Raw genomic sequence first — 5,761 nt, forward strand, 5'->3', positions numbered from 1 at the left:
GGTAACTTAGGGCCTTGGATCTGTTATGCATCTCTGGTTGCTGTCTAGGCGGATCTGGCCCAACTTTTTGGCACAAGGGTTGAGGAGAGCTTCAGCATGGAACTGGGTATATTCAGAGGCATATTCTTCAGTCCTGAAGACATGCCACCCAGTAGGGTAGGAGTCCGGGGGCCATGGGCTTACCCTCCTGATATGGATTTGGACATTCACCAAGAGTAGGGAAGAGGTGAGAGACTGCTCCTGGGGTCCCTTTAGGGGTTCTCATCCTTAGTGAGTGTTATATGTGGCTCCTTGTCTTCCTTGAGTCCCGGCCAGGCCAAACTGACCCTAGGTGCTGGGACCAAATGGACTGCTGGAATTTAGCACTGGGTCAGTGCAATAATATAATAGCTTCTATCTACAGGCTTCTATCATTTTTTTCCCCCGCTAAGTTCTAACTTTCTCATATATAGCCTATATGTAGTTTGTGGAGCTGATTGTGGTGGCATTTGCTGGCCTGGGATCATTGATGCTTATTTTACTCAATGAGTGATTCATACAGTCCAAACTCAGGTAAGCATCTCTGCCTCCTTCTCAGGTTCACTTTGCTTCCCATCTCCTAGTCCTCTCCCTTGGGAACTGGCTTTTAGTCAAATATGGAATTGAAATAACATAAGCAGACCAACAGCAATGGAGGAAAAGAGTGTGCTTGTCACACCACACCATAGCTCTGTTCAGCATTTTATCAATGATACAGAAGAAGCCATAGAAGGGAAGCTGATTGGGCTTGTGGGCTGACCACACTGAGGTGCTGATGCTGGTAGCTGACAGATGCAAGACTCAGAATAATCACCAGGTTGGGAGACTGAGCCAAAACCAACAAGAAGACATTTAAAAAACTGTTATGAAAACATCATAACATTACAGAAGATAAAGCTGGAAGGAAAAAGTCACCCACATACCAATTACCTATCATTCATCTACTGAGGTTGTTTTCTATGTTCTGTTTTTTTTTTTCTCCTTTGTGTTCTTATGCATCTATATATTTTTGCATAGGTGTAACAATAGAGTGTGTATAATTCTATAGTCTATACACAATTCATTTACAATATTTTGTAAACATAACTGCATGTTGCGCTTTACTTCCCATCTTTCATCTTTAGTTGGGAGTGACATGGTCTTGTGCTGATTTAACCCTTTTATGGTAGATAGGCAATTAGGTAGTCACCAATATCTCTGATATAGGCGATGTGGCTATGTGTTTGTATAAAGAACTTGGTGTTTACTTTGAACTGTCCTTAAGATAAATTCCTAAGAGTGAGATTTATGGAATAAAGAATATTTTTGTGTTTTTTAATATAGTTCTACCATGTTGTCTCCAGGACATCTTGCAACTCACCACAATCAAGATAATTAACATGTGCATCACCCCTAAATGTTTCCTTGTGCCCCATGTGATTGATTCATCCACCCCCCACCATTATCTGTAGGCAATCACTGATCTATTTATGTCACTACAGACTAGTTTGCATTTTATAGAACATTATATAAATGGAATAACAGTGTATTTTTTGTCTGTTTTCACTGAGCGTAATTATTTTGATATTCATCTATGTTATTATAATAATCAAATCCTTTTTTTTGCTAGATAATATTCCATTACATGGACATACCACAGTTTGTTTATCCATTCACTTGTTGCTAGACATTTGGGTTGTTTCCAATTTTGGCTCTTTTAAACAAGCTGCTATGAATAGTTTTGTATAAGTCTTTGTGTGGCTAAATACCTTCAATAAATACGTAGGAGAAGAATATCTGGGTCAGATGGTAGACGTCTATCTACCATCTGACCAATTTCTTAAAATTTTAAGAAATTGCTAAACTTTTCACAAAGTGGCTGTATTTATTTCTGTTAGCAGTAGGTGAGTTTGAATTACTTCATCTGTTCACCAAAACCTATTCGTACAATCTTTTAAATTTTACCCCTTTTAGTATATAGTGGTATCTCATTATAGCTTTAATTTGCATTTCCCTCAGGACTAATGATATGTTTATTATCTAGTGCTGTGTAACAAATTACCCCCCAAAATTAGTGGCATAAAACAACAAATATTTATTCTTTCACAGTTTCTATGGATCAGGAATCTGGATGTGGCTTAGCCAGGTGTAGTTAGCTGAACTGACCCATCTTAAAATGGGTCAAAGCTTTAGATTTAAAGCTGCTTTGAAATAGTGCTGGATTTGAGGAAATTGGGGAGAAGAAGAAATGAAAGAACAAAGCATTGGAAAAATGGACAGAATTGTCATTTTTGACAATTTGACAAAATTGACAATTTGTCAGTTTTGACAGTTCTGGGGAAAAAAAAAAGATTTGTCAAGCTGTAGTTTTCCTACTGGAGAGGAGTTTGAATTTTCCTAATGATTCTGTAAAACGGAACATTTGTTGAACAATGTACCTGTATCAGGCTTTGATGTAGTTCATTTAGTCAGTCCTCAGAACAGTCCCTTTTACAGATTTAGAAATTGAAATCTGGAAAGTTAAGTAAAACTCCACCAAGGCCATAAATCTAAGAAGGATTTGAACCCCCACTCTATTTCCTATTGAAGCCCATAGACTTTCATTGTGGTACCCTAGTCTGTTCACATGCTATTACATTTTCAGCTCTGCCTCACAGTGTCCTTTGCCTCCAGGGCTCAGAAGACCTCTTGGAGTAAGTTCTAGTGGACAGTAAAATATGCAGGGCCTCTGATCACTCAGTTTTAGCTAACAGCCTGGGTTCTCCTTAGAGACTGAGCTGTGTTGCAAAACCTCCCTGTAGCCTCTACTCTAAAAGGCCTGAGTGGCCTCTGTAAGGTTGACCTCCAACAGTGAAAGACAGTAAGTCTCTACTCTGGCTATCTTCATGAATGATATCTGCCTTATAATGGAAGAGTCACCTGTGGCCCAGCTTGAGATGTCTTCTGCCCAGTCAACACCTCCTATTTCAATGCCCCTAGATGCAACAAATTTTGGTTGTGAAACTGCTTCAAGTTTTAACTTCAAATAGTGAGTGGGTGTATGATCAGGCCATCCAGGATGGCTGTTCTCTCTCTCTACCTCCCCTGCTCAATCAGTCCCTGCCTCACCTATACTCTACTCATCTGACTGACCTTCCCTCTTGATCATAGAACCTAATCAGTAAATGCCTAGGTACTTGCCCGCTGGCCCCAGCTAGTGATTGTTCTAAACTTTAGATCAGAAGGTCTCCATTAGGACAGTTTATCAAAGGGTAGTGAGGGGCACGTGCCTCTGATCATTTCCCTGGTAACCAATGAACCAACCTGATGTCAGTTCCCTCCATAACTGGTAACCTCCCTCCCCGCACGGTAGCAAAGATGGCTGCCTGTTGTCCGCATCCACAAAGGAATGTCATTCCAGGACCATTTTGTGATGAGATCTTCTGTCCAATAAAGCATTGTGTCTCTGTCTCTGAGCTCTTTCTTCTGTCTTGTGGCTGAGCAAGTATAGGGCTTACAGGCCTGCAGGTGCAGCCCAACAGTGCGTTTGAGAAGGTTCTGTTTACTCTCCAGGCTGCTTATTTAGTCATCGAATGGGAGGGGAAGATTTGGTTGGCTTAATCAATAGTTGTTCTTACCCCATGGAAGAGAAGAATGCAAAGTATGCTCCAGTCCACAAGATTACTAGGCATTGTCTATTGATTAAGTCATTCATAGGTCTTGCCTCTATATGTGTGACTAGTTTTTAAGTGTCTGTAAAGTTTTGTCTTAAATAAAATACAAATCCATTTAAAGATGTTACTGAAATGTTGGTAATTTTTTGGACCTGAAATTTATCAATCAATGTTTACTGAAAAATATGTCTACCTTATATGTACATATGTCTACCTTATATGCATTTTGTGAGAACTGTGGAATTTATAGCTGTTAAAAAGTATTCTCACACTCAAAATAATTGAAAAGCACTAAAAGACTCCCTATAGTCTCTCTAGCCAGATGGAGTACTAGTAAACGTATTTAACAAACAGTGTGTTGTTCAATGGGTATAAAATTACAGTTATACAAGGTGAATCAGTTGTAGAGATTTCCTGTAGGACATAGTACCTATAGTCGTGCACTTAAAATTTTGTTAAAAGGGTAGATTGCATGCTAAATTCTTATCACACACACAGAAATTAAGGGATATAATGAATCTTTCTGAGTTAACAGATATATCTGTCACTTTGAATATAGCGATAGTATCACAGATATATGCATATGTCCAAACTCATCAAAATAATGCATTAAACATGCACAGGTTTTTGTGTACTTATTGTAGCTCAATAAAACTGTTAAAAAAAAATCAGTAAGCCAGGGGTATTGACCAGTTAGAGTAAATGCGCTGGACCAGGCCCAGTCAGAATGGAAGCCTGCTAGGACAATAGCCACCCCCCTCTTCTTGCTGTTTCAGGCTTTAAGCTTTTAGTTACAGAATCTTAGGGGCATTCCAGGGAATTACAGGGGAAGGACAGCTTGGGGTATGGAGGCTCAGCAGTGGCTGTTTATTTATGGGGCATCACAGCATTTCAGTATCTTAATCTCCAGCGGCTGCATGGAGATAGCATACAAAGCCTGGACATGGGCTTGGACTCTTCCTTCCTACACAGCTGACTCTCTGTGGCCACAAGCCCACCTAGTATCAGTGCACTACACCCTTCTGCCCCCAATTTGACTTTAAAATGCTCCATCGTGCCAGGCAAGTTTTACACCCAGATGGTAAACTTGTGGATGGTAAACCCTCTAAATCTTGTTTTGGTTGATTGAGGTTGTCTCCTCACTTCCTGTGTACAAGTGAGCCCTGTGAAGGGAAGGAAGTAGACTTTGAGGTCAGGAATTGGTTCTGGGTTCATATCTCAATTCTACTACTTTTCCTCCTTATACCCCTGGGGGCAAGTCAGTGAATGTGGTGGTGACATCTGCCCTGTCCCCTCATAAATCTGTGCTGAGGTTCGAATGAGAGAAGGGAGAGGAGGTGCTTTGCAAACTGTAAAGTATTGGGCATACATGAGTGAGTCTCTGTTCTGTAGACCAAAGGACCTGACTTAAGAATGTTGCTTGTCTGCTTCTGATTGAACCAGGGATTACAGATCTGCCATCTATTTAGAATGTTTCCTGACTAACCTCATTATGTGACTGTGGTATAGCTTTAGCTTTTAATGGACGGGGGAAGATCACTGCAGAAAGTGTGATCTTTCTTTCCTCTTAACCCTATAAAATCAGAGCTGATATGGGCTGCTGCTGCTGCTGCTAAGTCACTTCAGTCATGTCTGACTCTGTGCGACCCCATAGACAGCAGCCCACCAGGCTCCCCCATCCCTGGGATTCTCCAGGCAAGAACACTGGAGTGGGTTGCCATTTCCTTCTCCAGTGCATGAAAGTGAAAGTGAAAGTGAAGTCGCTCAGTCGTGTCCGACTGTTAGCGACCCCATGGAGTGCAGCCCACCAGGCTCCTCCGTCCATGTGATTTTCCAGGCAAGAGTACTGGAGTGGGGTGCCATTGCCTTCTCCGGATGTGGGCTGCTAGAGAGTACCTAATTCGTTTTGTAAATGGGGTCACAGGTCCAGAGAGGGCCCAAAGCCACATAGTGAGTTAATGGCAAAGTCAGGACCAGGTGTTCAGTTGCCCAGCTCCTTTCATCACAATATGTGATAGATCTCGTGGCAAACCATTCATTCATGTTTTTGATCACTCAGTTAAGTCATTAGTAAATGCTGGGCTCTGTGCTGACGATTTTGTGCGTAGACA

The sequence above is a fragment of the Bison bison genome, unplaced genomic scaffold (assembly GCF_000754665.1).
Source record: "Bison bison bison isolate TAMUID 2011002044 unplaced genomic scaffold, Bison_UMD1.0 scf7180017864243, whole genome shotgun sequence".
Lineage (NCBI taxonomy): Eukaryota > Metazoa > Chordata > Mammalia > Artiodactyla > Bovidae > Bison > Bison bison.